The sequence below is a fragment of the Nyctibius grandis genome, chromosome 1 (assembly GCF_013368605.1).
Source record: "Nyctibius grandis isolate bNycGra1 chromosome 1, bNycGra1.pri, whole genome shotgun sequence".
NCBI lineage: Eukaryota > Metazoa > Chordata > Aves > Nyctibiiformes > Nyctibiidae > Nyctibius > Nyctibius grandis.
Window position 1 is genome coordinate 89,357,105 of NC_090658.1, and position 21,335 is coordinate 89,378,439.

General features: G+C 44.4%; 1 protein-coding gene across 2 annotated transcripts in view; it reads left to right on the forward strand.

Moving 5' to 3' along the window:
- Positions 1-21,335, forward strand: part of BACH2 (BTB domain and CNC homolog 2) — a 199,010-nt gene that overhangs the window by 66,709 nt on the left and 110,966 nt on the right. The window lies entirely within an intron of this gene.

A 21,335-nucleotide genomic window follows, 5' to 3' on the forward strand; every position in this document is an offset into this window, starting at 1 on the left:
GTTTTCAGCTAAGCAAGCCCAAATAGTGGACTTCCCAAAGATGGAAATATCAAAGCCAACAGTAGATGTTTGAATGCATCCAGCAAAAGCAGCAGGAAAGTCGGTTTCAGAGCAAGAATAGAAGGCCCCATGAGAAACAAAGCAGATAGCCTTCCCCAGTGAGCTGATCTAGTTGCTGAAAAAGCTATCCCCTTCGCTGTTGTCTGTGTCAGCTCAACAGGTGAGGTGCCACCACGCAGTGGGCCTGTCTGAGGTTAACAACTGAAAACTCTTTAGTGACAGGAAAAGAAGGACAATGATGGGAGAAGCGCTATGACTTTGCCAAAGGAACTGAAAATGCCAAATTAGAGATGCTGTCTCACAGCACAAAGGCGGATGTGAAAAACTCACTAAAAACAAAATTTGGAGGAGCTGCAGGTAAAGACCAGCTTGCTGGAAAATGATTGAATGAGGAGTGGCTGAGTTCTTCATGAAATATGGGAATATGAAAAAAATAAAAATCTGACTGATGGAGAAATTGCATTCCAGTTCAGGTATCCTAGAAAGGTGATGTGATTGCAACAGTTGAAGAGAAGTTCTGTCCTTTCAGTGGTACAGTCATGAAAAACAAAACAAAAAAAACCCACCAAAACAGGGCATTCTGTTTTTTTCTCTTATAGTTTCAACTCAGCCATTTCAATTCAGGAGATAAAGGAATAGCCAGATTTTTGGATAGCCTCTCCTGCTCTCTAGTTTAAGGCAGTTTACCTGTCAATCTAATGCACTTGTTTGAGGTGGTTCTGAGGAGGTGGAAGAGGATATTTTTATTACCTTTTTCAGGAGATTAATCTACTCTTTTCAAGTATGTATTTATAATAATTGCAAAGTCTTGACAAGCTTGAACCATTGAGGTAAGTGGAGAGCTGAGTGATTGGTTCATTGTGGATAATGCTGGTGTAAAACAGATATACGTTCTGTCACCTTGTTAAAATTGCTGTTGACTTGATGTTGACATGACCAAGTCACCATGAGAAAAAGTACAGCTAGATGTAATATAGTGAAGTGTTACATTCAGAACACATGTAAGTAAAGAGTGTCTGACATAGCAGGGCTAATAATTACTTAGGAAAACAAATCTCAGGAGACCTTCAGCAAATCCCAACTGAAGCATTATATAAAAAGGCAAAGGAATACAAGGAATGAGTCAATTTACATGTCTTGGCAGAAACACACCAACCAGCGGGGAAGTCCAAAAGGAAATGTCACCAACTGGCAAGGCAACAGCTGCGTTTACCAACTTAAACAAAATTAGTCATTGAAAATAAAAATGTAAAGTCCAAACTAGGAGTCTTCCACTCAGATGTTATTTCCATTTTAACATGTGGATGTGAGTGTTGGAAACTCACCAAAAGGCACAGGCGCCTCATGCCTCCAGAGTAAATACCTGGGGAAAACACTAGGTAACAGACGGAGTGAATTTGTCACAAATGCAAAGATCTGTCACTTTGTCACCAGTGTGTCCCCCACGTTCTCCAGGGTAAGCGATAGAAACACTTGGGTCGTGTGCTGAGAGTGAAGCCAGCAAGCCTGTCCAAGCAGATGGGCTGTTGAGTAGCTGGAGGAACACGCAAATGGTCAGACTAGATATTACTTGGAGTGTGAACGCTTACTGGCACCCAACGATACAGAAAAATTGCAGAGAGCAGCTAAAGATTGGCACAGACGGTGGAGCCACGTTGGCTTCCAGAGCAACATCTGCGGGCAAGAAGGCTTTGGGGGAAAAAGTTACTCCTGATTCACTTGAAGGGGAGGACACTTACACAGTGTTTTCTCCTTTGTGAATTTAGACTATTTAAGGTTAGGTTACTGAGAGGAACCAGAGCTTCCTGGTGACTGTTCTCTGGCCCCGGCTGCAGAGTCCTGCATTGCATATGTGAGCCAAAAGACCTGTTGTCTCTGGTCTAGCGTGCTTTTTCTGTCTGACCTCAAGCAAGTCACGCGACCTTGCCAGTACTCCAGAGCTCTCTGACCACAAGACTATGGGATTTTAATTAGGAACAGTGGACAATACACTAATTTTTCTGTTTTCACAGCTGTCCGCAGGGGTAGTAGGTGAAGCAAGTTGCTGTGGAAATAGGAAAAAACACGTTTCACACACTGTGGTGGGAGTAAAGAAGTTGCTCGTAGCTTTATTTAAGTGACCTGAGATGTTGTAACTGTAGCTACAGATCATCTTCGGAGGTGAACGCTAGCCCTTACCTTCCTCATTTATGGGTGCTTCCATGTTTGACTTAATATGGTTTTGTGCTTTTTCCATTTGGTGTTTTAGATGACGGTGGTTGCTACAGTGAAAAAATGTTTAGGTTGTTGAGTTTTAGACCACTTTGTAGAACATGGGGACAAAAATAAGATCCCACGCTCTTTTTTTATCCTTACTTCATTTGTACAAATAGCACTTCAGTTTTATGTTCTTTATAGCTCTGGTTCCTCTATGCAAACTCTGCTTTCATAGAGAAGTTACCAGACCCCTGCTTTTCTCAGTTCATTCTCCCTGCTTTTATCAGTGCAGCTCAGCACCTTTTTTTGTGTATCCAGGTTGAAGCAGTTTGCACTCCTCTTGCTAGGCCAGTTGCGCTACCTCATCTCTGCGGCTCCTCTTTTGACATCAGCACTTGGGCACAAACAGCCATCATTTTTATTCCTAGTGGCAGTGTCATCAGCCTGTTGGATGAGAAGCTGATTTTTCAGAGTTAGAAATTTAAGGCAGAAAAGGCTTATTTAATCGACTGCTCACACTCTCCCTGCCAACCTCCTATTATTTGTCCTCCAGCCTGGCTTTAGAAGGTTGAGGCAAGAAGATCCTAGCCCCATGCCTGGGGAGACAGTTCAAGCACCCAAACCCAACCTTTCTGCCACGGAGTTGTTCCCAGTGGGAATCCCAATATCTTCCTCCCCTGTTTAATCTTGTGGTTTTACTTGCACATGCCTCAAGGGTATTTATTACCATTTACCACGACCTTCCCAGCTAGCCAGGTTTAGGCCTTTTGGTTCTTCGTCCAGCAGGCTTTCTCAGTAGCCTGGTAGGATAACTGCGGCTCCTGGTAATGAGAAGCCTGTGACTGAGCATCGCTTTCGAGGGTTTGCTTTCTGCCTGCCATCTTCCATGCAGCGAAGCCCCCCTGCAGAAGGGTTTGACCCATGTCAGTAGGTGCGGACAGACCCGCGCACTTCATGTGACAGCATCCTTCACGTCTAGAGCCACCAGATGATAAAAGGTACACTCATCTGTTTGCCAAACAAGAGCTAAATCATGCGTTTTCCCTGCAAGAACAGATGAGCATCACAAGCAGTGTTTTCCTGCATTGTTGGTGGTGTGAGCTATGCTGCCCTCCCTTGCCAGACGTGCTCAGAAAACAGGGTCTGAGCTTGGGAGCTGATCAAGGAGCCCCTTTCCAACCACAGTGAAAGGCAGTCTATCTAAAATGATTCTGCTCCCTTTTGAAAAGAGTCTGCTAAATGGGGCTGCAGGCAACAAGGGCAGCCGCTGCATGTGCTATCCATGCCAAGGAGCTCATCTGGATTGCATTTGAGAGGGAGTTTTGGATGAGAAGAGCCTAAATGAACACAGGACCTGCTGTATTTGAAATTTCTAAATCAGCAGACATCAGAATACGGGTTGGCACCAAACCTCGTAGGTAGGTCAGGATGCAGCAGAGGCCAGTTGTGAGAGCTAGGGGCTTGCTGGAGGGCAACTCTGGATGCCCAAGGGCTTCCCCGGCCAACGCTGCACGGAGCCACAGGAGCGTCTGGTGAAGCTGCTTGGTGGTTTCTGCAGGGAGCTTCACTTGCATGATCTCAGCTGGAAACCCTGTTAAACTGGTAACCAGCCTTCATGAGACCGCTTCTCTTCCCCCACGACCCGACGCGGCCGTGAGCGGCACTGCCCCCCTGGCTGGGCTGAATCGAGTCATTTGGGCCCTTCGCTAAGTGGTTGCAGATAGGTCCCTAGAACAAAGTCATAATATAAATTGGTCGTGGCAGCAGGGATGGAGTTCAGCAGGAGTTAGCCTTTGGGGTATTTTGTCAAATTTTTGAAGCGTGAACTGTTGGTAAACCAGCGCTAACAGGGCGGATTCATAATCTGCAGCAAGAAGCAGTATAAAGCAGCTGCAGCCCTGCTGCCCGAGCCCAGCGTTAGATTTCTTCTTCTGCCCTTTCTCTGCAGACTTGCTGCTGTTGTCATCGTCCTACCCAGGGGCTCGGGGTGTACTGAGGACCCCAGTCCAGCTGGAGATAGCAAAGCTGCTGACAGGCTGCTGAGAGTGACCTTGGCCTAGGAGACCAGGCCCAGCTCTCCAGCTGCCAGCCCCCCCAGAGCAGGGCTTTGTCTGGGTGCAGGTGGTCGCAGCGGAGCTCATAGTCCCTTAGGCAGTGAAGGGGTCCCTTCACCTCGTCAAGGATGGGTACCTGAAGTGGTGTGACGTGTGCCCTGGAAGGGACTGTCGCTTTACATCGATGGGAAGGGAAGTCTGGAGAGATGACTGTCTCGGCTGAAAGTTTCTACCTTGCATCTGAACCAGATGAGATTAATCCTGTTGTAAACTGGAGCGACGGGGCCATCATTCGATGGGTAGCTAGATAAGTAGTAGACAGATAATTACCTAATATTTGAGGTTACTTTGTAAGGTGCACTCCATATGTGGGTATAGCGATCAGCTGAAGTAGAGGTGGAAGTGAAAGGTGTACTAGTACTGAGGTTCGTGTGTCTTAAGTTGTGGTGCTCAATATTGTTTATTAACTGGCAGCAGATTAAGTATTTTGTGGTAGTCTTGCACATTTTGACAAAGTGTTTTACAAATAAACATGGTTGTTTTCTAAAAATATAATAATTTTTGTAGGAAAAGCATAGGTAGCTTTCTGTTTGCACCTAGCCATCGTTCAGGATTATATCAAGAATAATTGGCATCCACAGTTTGGCCTTTTTTAATTTGAAGAAGGCTTTTATAAACCTAAAGCCATGGGTTTTATCATCATGATCTTCTTCCTTTAAATCCTATGAAGATGTTGTTTGTAAACAAAAATAATACATGTAGCCCTTCAGAGCCCCAGCTTGATTTTCCCACGTTGGTTTACTTATTTCTTGTATTCCTCTTGATCAGGACAGCAGAACGAACTTTAGAGATATTTTCCTTCATATGAAGCAATATCTCTGTTACGACTAAAACTGTAAGGACTTCTCAGTTTCAGTTGGCTTCCACGTTCTTTAATCTCTTCCGGCTCTGCATTCCTATCTGGATTGTCTCAAACCGATTAGATGCAACGTTAAAAGTTTAGTTGGCAATTACAAGAAGTACTGAAAAGTGTCATACTCTTTGACTGCCTTGCTTCCAGGAGGCAGTGGGTGGGAAGGAATAAAAACATACCTTAATTATACAGTCTAGCTGTTTATTTTCACAGCTGTAGCACCGCTGAAATGTGCAGCAGACATCCTAACTTTGCTGAGCGTGGTCCCTGGATGTTCCACCTGCCACTCCCACTATCTCAGTACCTATTGGGGATGTGTGTGTGGCTGAACAATGCAGGAAGACTACAAGAGGTTTATCCCATTAGAAATAAATTACAGTGTAGTGTAGCATGAAAATGATGTGTCAGTGAACACAGAACACAGGGTTACCTTCTGTCTCTTCCCTTTATCATAGATAACAGAAGCAGTATGGGAAAGAGATTTATATTGCACTCATTTGAAGCTGACGAAGCAATTTAGATGAAATGAAATAGGGATTTTATTTCTAGAGAGAAGAATGTTTTCCCTCTAAAATGCCATTAATTGCTTTATTATTTAAGGCACAAATTATATCCAGCAATTTGTTCGTCTCCTATTTTTTTCCAGTGGAAATAATTCACCGTGGAAATATTATTCTGTCAAAAAATGATGAACCTACTAACAAATTTAGTTGAAAGAAGCTGAACTTTCAATTCAGCTGCTGTTTTTCCCTCTCTCTCTAAGCTGTCTGTGTGTGAATTTCAATAAAAACAATAGTGGCCTTGCTAAATATGAAAATCTTAAGAAAAATCATGGCAAATACTATTGCAACACTAGAATTACAGGCATCCTCTTAGCATGTTGGGAAGCTGCTGGCTGTCATGCTGCGGTAGCGGTAGCACTGCACGCCCATCGCAAGCGGAGCTTTGTTGTGCTGGATCCGTATAGAGGAGCTTAGGAAAGCTCCTGGGCTCTCCTGGGGGCAGAGGTACTCACCAGGGTGGACCAGACCCTTCCATGGCCAGTGCTAAACTCTGCTTCAGCTTCCCTGCCCTTGTTTTAAATATACCGTGTCTAGCTTCCTCCACAAGCGCTGTCCCTGTCTGCCAAGCTTCCCTACTTTGGCTTTTTCTTTTTTTTTAATCTGTCTCTTTGTTATCTCTCTTTGCTCCTGTTGGTGCATTTTTGTTTCCCTTTATCTGGTTCCCCCGTCACCCTGATGCCTGCAGGCTGGTGGCCTGTCTCCATCACCCAGAGCTGTGCTCTTTTTCCCATGTCTTCATGCCTGGAATTTTCCATGCCAGTATTAACCCAGTGGTTCCCCACGGTTAATTTATTTGCCATAAAGGCAAATTAAGCTGAGCCCAGAGGAGATGCGCCTCCCCACAAATCACAGTTGTCTTTTACAAGCACTGCTTGCAGGAGCAGTTCCTTCTGCATCATGCCCAAAGCACAAGCTTTGGAGTTTCTGCTTTGTTGTTGGCTTGAGATTAAGAAAGATTTGGAGGTTGTGAGGTTAGCAAGGTCTTTTGTACCATTAGTATGTTCAGGTCACCTCTAGAGCCCTTGCAAACATTGCTTGCTTTGGTCATGGCACCAAGGATTTCCTTACATCTGGGCGGGGGGCAAGGAAAAACACATCTAGATGTGCACGGGATGTATGCAAGGACCCTCTCCTTGCTGTGCCTGAAGCTCAGGTCCATGGGCTGCAGCAGGGGTGTCCATCCCTGCGGCAGAAAGTCTCCCAGGTGCAGGGCATGCTGTGCCTGAGGTTTAAGTCAACTCTTTGCCACACCACATTAGGGTTTTTTGGCTAAAAGCAGGGCTCAGTCATAACCTAACATGGAAGCATCCTAATCTTCTATGTCCTGTTTATATAGGGTTTTTTTCAAGGGAGGTCTAAATTGTGCTTTATGTTGTGCATCTTTCTACTACTGAAAGCTGAGCAGTGATCATGGTAAATTAGCTCTGTCCTCACGCTGATGGACTCGAGGATTTTTCTGGAGGGAGGTGATAATTATGTTTTACTTTAAAAAATAATAGTTGCTCCATGGAACAAGACCTTTGAGGCCATTTCTTGTATTTTTCATTTCTTCAGAAATAGGACTGATTCCAAGAATAACTGAATAACAGCTTCATATATATATATATTTTTAAAGTTCCATTATTGCTGTTTTCCTTGTGAGACAGCATTGCTCTTTGTCTTGGTTGGTGTTTAAAGCTGCACAGTGAGACCCCTGAATTGCCAGCAACTCTCTATATCATTTGTGTCACCATCGATACAGAAGAAGAATAGCTTTTAGAAAAACTATTTTTGTTACAGATGTGTAGACGTGAATTTATAGTTTCAATCGTACTTCCAAGGAGCATCTGTGAAAGTGAGATAGTTAGAAAGCTGGATGAAAGAGCTGGCAGGAGGAGTAGAACATAGAGGGGGACAGCAGGAGGGGGTAACACCTGAAAATATCCATCAGGAGAAGCAAAGCTGGGGGAGGTATGCAGCCATTAAACCTCACCAGTCCCTGACCAACGACTGGCTTCTTGCCCGCTTTTTTTTTATTTTATTTTGATTCAGCTTTGCCTGGTGTATTTATTCCCACCCTTATTTACAACAGATGTTCTTTATAAGGCTTGGAAGTGAGTGAGTGCTTTTTCCAGCTCTCTACTGTCCATGTCTGCTGGAACATCTGTACGCACACACTTTTCCTGTCTAAAGATAGTTGGAGCTAGCGTGCCCAAAATACAGCTTCAGGCTTCAGTTTGTTGTTGTCTTAGTAAGCATAAAAATATGTTCTAGTATTATGTCACTCCAGTTATGTGTTTCAGCAGCTGAACTCTATCTGTGTCCCGTTTGTCAGGAGCAGCCTTGCTTCCTGGGATTTGTTTTTCCATAGCCCGAGTCCTGGGTCGCTGAAGTTGACCGAGCCTGTGCGTTGCACTCTTTCCATGAGGATCATTCTTGCCCAGTAGGATAATTCCAGCAGGGTTTTCTGCAGGAATGACATGACCTCCTTTGGCTGACCTCACACTCTGCCAGCAATGCCATTTGAACGGCGTCCCTTCCCACCCGCATCGCTTCCCCTGCTGTCCTGGTTTGGCCTAAACCAGGCCGATTTTCCTTTCAGTGATTTTTGCTTTCAGCTAAGTCTCCTCTAAGTAACTGCATGTTTGCAGACAGTGTCTGCCTCCAAGACTGATAACGCCCGAAGTTTGTAGTTATCGCTGAGGCACCGGTAGGGATGTTGTGCAGTAAGGCTCTTGCTGTACTTATTCTTAGAGAAACCAAGGTCACTGATGAATTCCTCACTGCTTACAAGTGAAGAGCCGAAGGGGGGTTGCAGCTGCAGTGGGGAGCAGACAGGGCAGGTGACCCAAAATTGACCAACGAGGGTATTCCATTCCACACACGTCATTCTCGGTATAAAGGGGGGGGATCACGAGGGTCGCGCCCTTTTCTGCTATGGCCGGTGTCCAAGGAGGACTCCGTCTGTTTTCCTGCTGCCCCCGATCCCGATCCGTGCGTTCCTGAATCCAGCTCTCGACCGTTGCTAGGCCCAGCCTGGGCCTTCCCGGAGCCTGCCCTGCAGTGCCGGTGGTGACGTGGCTGACTTCAGGGGAGCTCAATCTTGGTTTTGTATATATATTTGTATATATTTGATTATTTCTATTATTATTATTATATTTTTTTTTTCATTATTATAGTTTATTAAAACTGTTTTAACTTTCCAACCCGGAAGCCTCTCTCCCTTTTCCCTTTCCCTTTCCCTTTGGGGGGAGGGGGGGGGATAACAGAGGGCATCTGCCACAGGTTTAATAACTGGCCCAGCTTTAAACCGTGACACCTGCGTATTCCTGTCCCTGCAGGCCTTGCGATGGTTGTGCAAAAACATTCCCTCCCCTTTTTCTGAGGTGCTGTGTCCATGTCAGATATTCCTGCTTTTGCTTCCCAAATTTCCTGGCTTGACCTCTCCCCCTCCCTCCATCCAACACAGATGCAGTACACTAATCCCTTCTGCAAATATATATGTTCCTACAGTGTGCATTGTAAAAATGGAATTTACTTATTGCGGACCTTTCCTTATTTTTATTTATATTTTGTTATATTTAGTTTAATGCACTGTAGCCTGTGCTGTGTTGTCATGAGGTGTCCTCCCATCATGCATTCCCAGGTAGGAAGCCGGGATCGGAGCTTTGTGCTGCCTGGGGACCCAGGGAAAGGAATCTCTGCTAAATGGCAGGTTGTGCTCCAGCCGCAGTTCTGAGTCAGCTGGTCTTTGGAAAGCTGAAACATGCTCAGATGTTTCAGGGGAGGCTGGTGGCAAAGGTGAAGAGGAGCACAGAAGTGACCAGGAGCAGCAAATGTTAGATGTTCAGGCATTCCTAAATGGATATCACAGTCCACGTCTTCGTGTGGTGATGTTCATTTTTGCTGAAAAACGAAAAAATACACTAGGCTTTTTTATACATAAAGCAGAAAAGTGACATGATCATGCGTGGTTGTAAAAGCTTTTATACTGCCATAAGTTTGGAAATGTTAAGTGGCAAAGTGGATGAGTTATGTGGGCCATCTCAAGTGAATGCCTATAAAAAAGGACTTTGCAGCTCATTATCGTGTATTCTCTGTCTAAGGCTTGTTTTACGAGAAGGGAACTTTTAAAACTTTGAAGATTCTGATTTTTATTGGTGATATTCTTTGTCTGTCCTTGGAGCGGCAAAGGCAGGCTCTCCTCACTGCAGGAACCCAGCATGCTTGGTCTGACGGAAAGTGAAGGCGTCAGAGCTTCCCTAGCAGAAGAGACGGGTGTCCCCTTGCTGCTGCTGGCCAGTTGGAGCCAGGAGAAGGAGGCAAGAAACCATGCAGCTGGCATCCTGGTTACGACTCTTAGCGGCTGCCAAAATTAGTTTAAAATAGCTTTTACTAGGAGAGCGATATTACAGATCTGTATTTGAGCTGTTTGGACTTCACAAGGGTTGGAAACTCAGATGCCAAACAGTGCAGCTTGCTGTTTTTTTGATGCAGACTTTCACATTGTGAAGTTTCTTGTCACATAAATTTCTATTTCAAGCTCTGGGCCACAAGGAGTTCGCTGTAAAGCATGCCGTTGTTCTAGGACTGAATATTTGCCCTTCTTTGGCATTTGGGTTATTGTCATTTATGTTGCAGTGATGCCCAGAGGCCGAGTAGGTCGGGGCCCAGCTGCGCCACGTGCTGGGTGAAATGCACAGTGACAGCCACTGCCCAGGGAGCCGGCAGCCCAATTTACTGCTTTCAGATGGCTGCTGCCACCAGCTGCTCAGGAGCATCGGCTGCCAGGCCAGAGCTTACCAGGGGTGGACAAAGCAGGGATAATTCAGGTGAGGCAGCCAAATGTGCATTGTAAATGCTGTTTAAAGGTAGGACATCAGTGCTGCCTTCTTCACCTGAGTCAGCAGATACAAATGCACAGCTCATTGTGTCAGTGACTATCGTTATGTATTGCAAAGCCTTATAAGCCCTGGCCTACTATTTGGTCTCTACCAACACCAGTTCCTGTAGGACCAGCGTGAAAACAAACTGTTAGAAACAGAAATACCAATTAGAGAGATGTATTTTCTCCTTCCCAATGGGGAATCCTTCCGCCCTGTCCTTCCCCGTGCTCTGTGCGCAGCATCCATGTAGAAGAGGGATAATACCAGGCTTGCCAGTGACAGCCTGTGGGGTGACATGCCAAGGTTAGAGGGACGAGGTTCTAGCAAGGGCCCTCAGCCTCTTGCTCTGAGATGTGCTGGCTACCCTGGAGCACACTTGAAATCTTACAGAGATGAGCCAGGGGCTCCTGAGGTAATAGGAGCCAACAGGGAACCACCAGTGAAATACCTCAAAGGAATTAAGGGGTGCTCCTCTAAGAAGGTGACAGGGCTGACAGCCCAGCTGAAGTGCCTCTACACCAATGCCCGCAGCATGGGCAACAAACAGGAGAAGTTGGAAGCCACCGTGCTGCTAGAAAGCTACAACCTAGTTGCCATTAGTGAAACTTGGTGGGACGAATCTCATGACTGGAGTGCAGCTATTGATGGCTACAGGCTGCTCAGAAGGGACAGGTGAGGAAGGAGGAGCAGAGGCATTGCCCTCTACATCAAGAAACGGATAGAGTGCGAAGAGCTGTCTCTGAAGAATAGCCATGAGCAGGTTGAAAGCTTGTGGCTAAGAATTAGAGACTGAGGCAACAAAGGGAACCTTGTGGTTGGTGTCTACTACAGGCTGCTCAATCAAGGGGAGCCTGTTGAGAAAGCCTTCTTACTCCAGGTACAGGAGGCATCGTGCACACAGGCTCTTGTCCTGCTGGGGGACTTCAACCACCCCGACATCTGCTGGAAAAGTAGCACAGTGAGCTGTAGGCAATCCAAGAGACTCCTGGAGTGCATTGAGGATAACTTCTTAAGCCAGGTAGTAGACAGCCCTACCAGAGGGGATGCAATACTGAACCTGATGGTCACCAGTGCAAGTGAGCTAATTGGTGATGTCAAGATTGGAGGCAGTGTGGGCTGCAGTGATCACACACTGGTGGAGTTCACAGTCCTGAGGGATAAGGGTCAGGCGAAGAGTTAAGTCAGGACCCTGAATTTTAGGAAAGTAAACTTACAGCTGTTCAAGGAATTACTCAATAGGACCGCCTGGGAAACTGCCCTCAGGGACAAGGGAGCAGAACAGGGCTGGTAGATCTTTAAGGACGCTTTCTATAGAGCACAAGAACTCTTGATCCCCGGGTGTAAGAAATCAGGCAAGGAAGGCAAGAGACCAGCATGGATGAGTCAAGACCTGCTGGTCAAACTAAAGGGCAAGAAGGAAACGCACAGGCAGTGGAAGCAGGGACAGGTATCCTGGGAAGAGTATAGGGACGCTGCCTGGTTGTATAGGGGTTGGGTCAGGAAGGCCAAGGTGCCTTTCAATACTTAAAGGAGGCTTATAAGAAGGATGAGGACAAACTTTTTAGCAGGGCCTGTTGCAACAGGACAAGGGGTTAATGGTTTTAAACTGAAAGAGGGTAGATTCAGACTAGATATAAGGAAGAAATTTTTTACAGTGAAGGTACTGAAACACTGGAACAGGTTGCCTAGAGAGGTGGTAGGTGCCCCATCCCTGGAAACATTCAAGGTCAGGTTGGATGGGGCTCTGAGCAACCTGATCTAGTTGAAGATGTCTCTGCTCACTGCAGGGGGGCTGGACTAGATGAGCTTTAAAGTTCTCTTCCAACCCAAACTATTCTATGATTCTGTGAAGGACAGGGAATGGTATCCATGGATTCAAGGGAGAGGTTGAGCTGTAACAGTGTAGTGCGGGGAAATTTTTCCGTGTTTATAGTATGCCTTAGTCTGAGGCATATGCAGGTTGCAAAAGAAAGTAGGAAAGTTGGAAAGAAAAAACACGAAGACAATTGAAAATTCTCTAATACATTTCAAAGCCAATTGCGTGCTATTTGTACGTTGTATAGGAGGGTGTGAGATGGTTTCTATGGGATGTAGTCTCAGTCACCAGTGTTATTCAGTTGTGCCTTTCCCACTTCGGACTGGTTTGCAGTCCTTGGGACCTAGGGCAGGTAAAGCCCTATCCCCCACCTTCCCTCACCAGGCAGTGTGTGTGCTGTACACAGCACCAGTGTGGGTACAAGCCGAAGGAAAACTTCGTTATGTTTGACAGGGCCTTTTTAGCTGAAGTACTGCCACGATTGGCATGACAGCAGTGAATCCCAAAATTAGTTGATTTTGAGAGAGACTTTAAACTGTTAAGACAGACATGAGGGATAAAAAGAATTAAATGCTTAATTAATGGGTTTATACTTCCTGTTTCTTGGAGCGTGACTATTTCTCCTCTCTCCTGTTTTGTTTACTTTAAGGTGCCATATGATCCACTTGAAGCTGTATAGAAATTTGGTAAAGAAACCCGCATGTCAGGGTTAAGAGAGTTCTGAATTACGTGAATTAGTCGAATGTTGAACCTTTTTAATAGGAAAATGTTTTGGGCTACGAAAATAAAGAGGTTATTTGGCCAATATTCTGTATCCTAATGACAGCACCTATACAACTGTGCAATTACTCTTGCTCCTAAGGGACTAAAATGAACTTGTTGCCTTAGCTTCGACTTCTCGTGGCAGTAGTTCTCTCCCGTTTTCATGGATTCCTGATAACATTTTTCATTAGAATTTTAGTTACAAACATCAGTATTTCTTTGGTGTCTCCTTCTGTTAGTTCCTTGCTTCCCACATGCTGTTTTATGTGAAGGTCTTTGTGAGTTGCTTAAAGGAGTAAAATCCTTCATGGTAATGGAGCGTGTGACAATTCTTATCCACCCAAAAATGGCAGCAATTGACTTGTAGTTTTTCATATAAACTGATTTTTCACTCAGAAAAGTTTTCACTTAGAGAAGGTAGCTATTAATTACTTATCTATCCATGTTTCAATATGCCACCATCTCGTTAAATAGCTCCATTGTCTATTTCTTTCTGAAACTATAAAGCACTCTTCTGCAGAACAAGCTCAATGACATCTTGACACTTCCCTAATGTTTTCAAATCCTGGTGGATTTGAGTGAATTATTGGATTTATTTGAACTTCACATTCAGGGTTTGTAAATATGCACAGGTGAAAGCTAAAAAGGTTAACAAAAACGGACTTGCAGTTGCAAGTGTTAGGTTTGGCATAGTTATCTTTGGCAGCATGAGTCTCATCAAGTCCAGGAACTCGAGTGGTCATAAATCTGTTCTGATAGCAGTGGTTGTCTTGTATTATGGTAGTTAGTACTACTTCCACTATTGTTAGATTGGACCCTGGGGAAATGCAAAGGAAAGTGCAAGTCTCACCCACAATGTTTTGGTACTAAGCAAGCCAAGCACTTGGAGAAGATGCTTATCATCACTTTGCAGATGGAGGGTGAGGTGAATGTATGAGACCAAGTTGCTGAAGGATTCTGATGCAAGTGTTAGTTGGTGGGTTCTCATCTGCCAAATGTTAGTCCAGAGCCTTAATGCAGAATGGCCCTGCTTTCACAGAGTAGTACATTGCTTTTCTCTTTCTGAACAGCAGTGCTGCTACCCATGAGAGACCTGGAAAGATGAGTCCACCCAAACAGTGAAGCTTTCAATTATGGCATTGCTAAGCATGATTTCAAGAGCCGATTTCTGATATTTTGGTGGTCCAAAGATTTGGAAGATCTGTGAAACCCTCAACCATGGTTTTATTTTAATGAAAGCATTTGTGTGGTGACATTAGAGCTATGTGTGTGTAGCCATTAAGCAAAAAGAGAAAGTAGGTGATACCTCTTTTGCTACTACTTCTGCCACTTAACTTTCTGAATGTAATGCTTTAGTTTAAATGCTCCTACTGTATCACCATTTCCTGGTGAGCACAGATGTTAACTGTCTCTGTGCAGGGGCTGATCGGATCAATAGGTGTTTAGTTTATAAGTTTCACCTACTCATCTTGTTTTCTATTAATAACTTCATGTGTTAATCCTATAAGTATGTTGTGCCGTGCATCTGTCTATTTGGGGAGCTAATCCTGTTGTGGTAGGCATCTATTTCAGGAGCAGCCTAGACAAAGCATAGCATATTCGAGTGCTAGCCTCCATTATTGTCTGTAGTGAGTTATATCGCTGGTATTAGTGTAATGTAGGAGTTCAAAAAGGAAAGATGTTATTTGCAGCGTCAACTCATTAAAAATATTCTGTACAGATTTTTCCAAAAGAATAAGCAGACCAAGCACAGCGGGCCCTGTGCCAGGGTATGTAATAGCCTTGCACAGCATCAGATGAAGCTCCAAGTTGGATAAAAGGCAGCTTTTTATGGGTCTGTTGAGTATTCCGTATTAAAAAAAAAAAAAAAAAAAAAAAAGGGTTTGTCTACAGAAGTAGTAAATTAATTCAGTTCTATCAGAAAGTAGGTCAGTGACTGACCTCCTGACAGCATGAGGCAGCAGTTTCTAGCAGAAGTGACAGCTCAGCAGCATGAACCCTCTGTGTCTCCGGGAAACTTGTTTTGACAAATGTAAACACATTATATCCTGTATTCCTCTTACTTATTTATTTTTTTCCTGCTGCATTAGAAAACCACAAACTGTCACTCTCCATCCCCTTTCTTCACCCCTTCTGGTCCCCAAAGGGAAATGCCTTGTAATGTAGCTAATAATTTTTGCAAGGCTGCGTAATGAGTAAGGCGTTCCAGCAGGGTTGGGGTTTTTTTTGGACAGCCGAAGTTGAGCACTGTAAACCAGACTTGACTAAAATCCAAACCAAAGTCTTTCCAATGGTGAGGGAAGTCATTGGGAAGACAAGAACTGGATTAATTTAGGATACTTGTGTCCTGATCTTGCTTTGCTTTGTGCTGAATTAAATTTTTGCATATGCCCACGTGCCTCTTCAGCGTTTGTGTGGCCAACATTGGTGTCCATGTTGCTGAACAGACAGTACTTTGAACACGTCCTCACTGTGACCCAGCAACTCCTGAGACTGGGATGCTTTTGTAATTTGAGGGGAAGTACCAAAGAGTTGATAAAGGGGGTGGTGGCTCCTTGAACACCCCATAAAGAAAAATTGCCTCAGAGGATATGGGGAGTATGTTCATCATTTCATTGAGTTGTCTTTATCAGCAGGTATAAAAGGTGGATTGTACACTACTAGTTAACTGCTTTGACTGGTACCTTTCCTGCAGTGATTTCTCCTGTGGAAATCACTGTGGATCAAAAGGTCAAGCAAGGTATCCAACTGCAGTGCTGTAGGTGAGACCAGTCTCTGAAAAGGTCTCGAGATGGTTCTTTCTCCTGACTTGTAACCGGGTTGCACACACAAGGTAACGCCACATGGAGGAGACAGGAAGAGTTCAGAATGTACTAACCATCATGGTCCGATTTAAACATTTTTGCTAAAGATTTCGTAGAACTTAACATGATTTTCTTCATTACCTAGTTACCTTTCTGGCCTGAGGTGGCTCAAAAACATCCAGAGGATCCTATCGTCATTTATATAAATGCTGTATAAAGTGTGATTTTTGCTATGTGATAGATAAACCTCTAGAGCCCTTCAGCTGTGTGTTGCCATTTAACTGAATTTTAAAGTTCATTTGTTTGGAAGCATTGGATTACAGTAAAAGTTGGATGACATTGTCTCAGCCAGAAGTAGAGATTTGATTTGAGAGGATGGGAATATATTTGTTAGAAACAAAATACTGCTAGCTTTGGTAAGGTTTGATATAAGTAGACACAAGTAGAGCAAGAAATCGGATGGATTTATTTAACAAAACTGGCTATGAGAAGTTGGGGAAGAGGAAAGTTCTGTTTCAATTAATTACATGCTTCTGTCCTAATGCTGTACGTAGTGCTGGCATTGATCATTATGCACCATACAATAGATGTAATGCTAAGAAAGTAATGAAAAATATATTAGTGTATACAGTTAGAAAAAATGGTAAAGCAAAGCAGAGGGTTGCCCACATGCATGTGTGTGAGTACACTTGTGTGCGGGGCAGGCAGTTCCCAGTCTGCCTCCTGAGGGGTCCCCACGCTTTCTTTTTGATGGAGCAGCAAAGAGGGAGCACGGATGCTGGCTTTCAAGTGATTAAACTCTTCACAGGGCCACCAAGTTTCTTCTGCTTTTAGGGGCTGGAAGCACAAGGTGTGCTCTGGAGAGGCATGGGCAAAGGTCTGATGCCTTTTCCCACTGTTTCACACTTAGAGAGATACCGCTTCCCGTTGCTCCCTCTCCTGCACCAGGGAGGGAGAGTCAGGAAGGGAACAGCTTCTTTAGGGCCTGGGCTTTGCTGAGCAAAGCTTGCTGTGCAAAGATTGCGATCCTTTCAGTTCAAGGCAATTTGAGCACCTCAGTCCCTTCTTCAGGTTGAAGAATTGGAACCATTTTTGAAGCACCCCCCCAAGTGGAAAGCTGCAAGGTTTCCTCCCACCCCCAAATGCTCCCAGGAGGTCCTGCCAGACTGTCCAGATAAGCTCCTTCCCTGTTTGCTGGTGGGCGGCTGACCTCAGTGTAACAGATATGATGCGGTGACCTTTGCAACGACATGAAGACGGGAGTAGAGCAGAGACAGGAAAGTTGCCCACGGTGTAGTTAGTCACTGATGCCACTTGCCTTGGGAGAGGAGAGGCCCTCTTAAACCCCAGCAGCTCTGAAGTGTTGGGTTAGTGTCCTATCCTCGCTGGTTGGAAGAGTGATGCCCAGGGAATAAGAAAGCTGCAACCCCACTTTTTTTTTAATTTTCTAGCCAGGGGAGTTTGTTTCACACACTCTGCATCCCGAGCAGACAGGGCCTACCCAGTGCGTATTCAGTTATATGTTCAATATATATATATTTACCCCTTCGGTTGCATGTGTGCGTCATCGAGAGAGCAGGACAGCTTTATATATTTGCTTTTGCTTTTGCTTTTGAAATCCTGGTGAGAGCTTGCTGGGGCAAACGTCATCTTTATGGCTTTCTTCTAATGCCCTGCAAATAGCAGCGGGAGGGAGTGCAGCTGTGGGATCAGCCAAGACTCTGCCATCCTCCCCATGCCAAAACCCGAAGGGCAGAGCAGAGAGGTGTGATGCAGGGAGACCACAGGAGATCCTCAGTCTGCTTTTCCCCGACGTTGAACCTTCCTGTGCTGGCCCGGCATTCGTTAGAGCAGGCACAATCTCATGCAAGGGACTTGGCAAGAAAGGCCCTTCTGCTTGTGGGTGGTTTCTTCACAGTTACAAGTTGGATCCAAAAACTTGTCACAAGTAAATAGATACTTTTTCTCAAAAAAACGAGACCCCAGAAAACCTCAAGTCCCACTTTTTTCCTAATAGTGTTCTTCACTGGGTTAGTTGGATGTCTTGGGCTTTTTCCATCCCAAAGTAAGAACTCAGGGAGTTTAAGTTCCTTGCATTTCCTTCTATACAGCAAAGAAGTAAAAATGCTCAGGAGAGATTATATTTTGGCAGTTGAGATAACTTACAGTAAAACTTAAGATTGTATTAGTTTTTCGCCAAGGTGGAGGAAAATTAGTGTTACCTTCTGCATAGTTACACAGCTGAAGTTTTTGACTTAATAGTTGAATCATCTTTATTTCAACCTCATTGACTCTTGGACTGAATCCAGTGAAATAATGCATTTCATGTGATACACTGAAAATATTTATAAATTTTTGTTACTTTGGGGGAGGGAGGCAGGAGTTGCCACTTGAGTGCTTTTCTAAATGTACAGCAATCTAAGTCAATTAAGCATGGGTGATACCATTCCAGTCAGCAGCACAAGATAATGTCCATCCTGACTGTAATGATGTAAACGTCCTTTGGTTCCCTAAGATGTAGCAGATAGTATTTGTCAGAGTAACATCTCAGACGATGAAGAAATTCTGTATAGGGTGTGTGAGGCATGAGCAAGTGAGGAGTCCATATGAAATGTTATCCCCCCTTCATGTTTTGCAGGAGCTCTTTTTGGTTGACGTTATGCGTTTTGAGTTTGTAGAGAAGTTACATGGATCACTTTTGCACCGATGCAGGCATGGGGCAGGTGGGCCAGTTCTGCAAAGGTATAACGTTGCCTCTCTTCAGGACCTAGGAATCACTCAAAGGATCTCTTCTTTGTACAAGTGTTAGGGGAAAAAAGAAAAGAAAATTAATTCCTTCTACTGCCAAGTTAATTTCCTGAATGAATTTCCTCTGCATTCTTGTGCAGTGTGTGCTCCGAGAGGTGGTGGAGCTCAGGGAGTGATATTGGAGCACTGGAAGTCTAGGTCACTGCTGCACAACATAAAGCAGTGGCTTTTAAGTGCTCCTCATGAAGCCCACTTGGCAGGCGCTGAGAGCACTCGTTTGGCAGTACTGTGCTTTGCTGCTCTGGACTACTGCTAGCATTTTGATTTCTACCTGGGGTCGGGCCCAGCCTGACTCCCTTTCTTCTGCCCTGCATTGGAAGTCTTCCTGTCCTGCCCATCAACAACACAGGAGGTAAAACCAACCAACCACTTGGTTTGGTTGCTGGATGACAGTCCCTAGCTTACATGGGTGTCTCTGCAGAAGTGCAGAGCAACTTAAACCTCAGAAGACAATAAAAACAAAGATGACTTGGAAATTGTTGACACCTCAACCAAATGGGTGCCTTGGTTATCTCCTGCTGATTTGGTTCTCTCCATCCTTGGCCTTGTTCCTTTACCTCGATTTAGTCTAGTGTGGGGCTAACGTTTTAAGTTAGTATCGCCACCAAAACACTGCTCATTTCAGCTGAGACCACCTCTGTGTCCATTACTGATGCCAGAATGTAAACTAGACAGATTATTTATCCTGCCCCGAGGAAGAAGAGGAGGGGTTAAAATTTAAGCACTGCCGTGGGCAGGAGTGCTGACTAACGCTTACTATCTTGAATACACAGAAATCAATTTGGACCTTGTCTGATGAATGCCGTCACTTTTTTTTCCATATAGAGCTATACAGAAGAATCAAGAAATAAATGCGTTCACTTAAGATAATATTGTGTGACAGCTGAGAACAATTAAAACTCTTACTTGCAGCTATATTTTTTTTCCTTCCTTTTTACAGTAGGAGGGTGTTGTCTGCAGCTCTGAGTAGTTGATACAGGGTATTTGTCACTGGTCTGATCTTATCTTGAAAAAGTATCATGCAAGGTTATTTATTTTACAGCCTTTTATCCTAGTTTTGCAAAACACACAGATCTTGGTAGATGGGAGAGGATTTTTTTTTTTCCTTACTAGAGTCTCTGGCAATAAACACATGCCTAACTGTAAGAGAAAAGACTTTCACAACTGAGCTTGTTTTGTGAAGCCCAAACATTTGTGAAGCTTACAAACCCCCAAACTTTGCATAATGTGGCCATCCCTGGTCTCAAACATGAGTTGGCAGAAGAGGGAAGTCTTACTTTTTTTAACCAACAACTTATGACTCTGTCAACACATGACAATTTGTCAAAGCTTGCTGTAGCGGTGCTGTAAATTAATTTTTAGCATCAGTTGTGAGTGGTAAACACTTTGTGCAGTGTGAACAGCTCTTAGTACAGTGTGAGTTGTCAGCAGCTTGTGAGCTACCCTAAAAGAAAAAAAAAAAACAAACAAAGGAGGGAAGGATAAAAGCTCGTTTACTAGTACAAAATGGATCTGAGTCTGCAAAAATTCAACATGTGGTGGTATTTTTTTTTCTCCTCCTTACCAGGTAGCTCAACCTTGAAATTTTGTTTTTTCCATTAATAATAATCACCCACGAAGCTGGGAAATCGCAACTCTCTGGCCAGTGCACCAAGTAGTGCCTGACAACAAACAGGTTTCTCAGGCTTATGGCTAGATGAAGTAGAGCCCTCTCTTTGCTCTTGGGTTTTGCCTTTGCTTGCTTGTTTTAAAAGCAGAACATGTCCTGCAAATGCGAGCGTGCTCCTTTGTCGGGAAGTCTCGCATAAACGACATAAAATGCCTGGGAAAAAAAAAGGATGGCAGGCCAAAGAGAAATGATGGGGACTGAGCGCTTTCTCTTCCTCGCCTGTCCTCTTGCTGTTTCTCCTTGCCTGTCCTAGCTGCTGTGGTGGAGCTGGCAGTGATGGTTCATACAGTAGGAGTTGACATGATGGAAGAAAATGATTTGGTATGAAAAGCTGGGGAATATGTATTGTAGAAAACAACTTTTCAGATACAAACCTATTTTAATCTGTCACTTTAGCAGAACAAGCAGTAATAACCTCCCAACCTAACAATGACTGTTAAGTTGAACATTAATTCGCTCAGTCGTTGAATTGCTAACATGTCTACAACTTACAAGTGAACACCCACTCAAGAGAGAGAAAAATGAAGTTGGTGCCTGGAATTCCTGGCCTTGCTGAAATCACCTATGTTTTTTGGCGCTAATGCCAGTATTTCGTCTTGTGTTTCCTGCGAATGCTTTAAGTAGAACTAGATGAGAAAAACAGCTGCGCGCGTTTTTCTCTGCTTTGATATGCTCGGCATGGGGTTTTTTCTCAAGTGCAGTCGCTCTCAGCTTCAGCATTCTAGGTAGGCTTTGACTGTGCCTTGGAGCTTGTTCCTGTAAGTGGGCAGCACACGTGAAGCTTGGCATGAGAACTTTATCAAGTCCTACTAAAGCTAGTTGTAA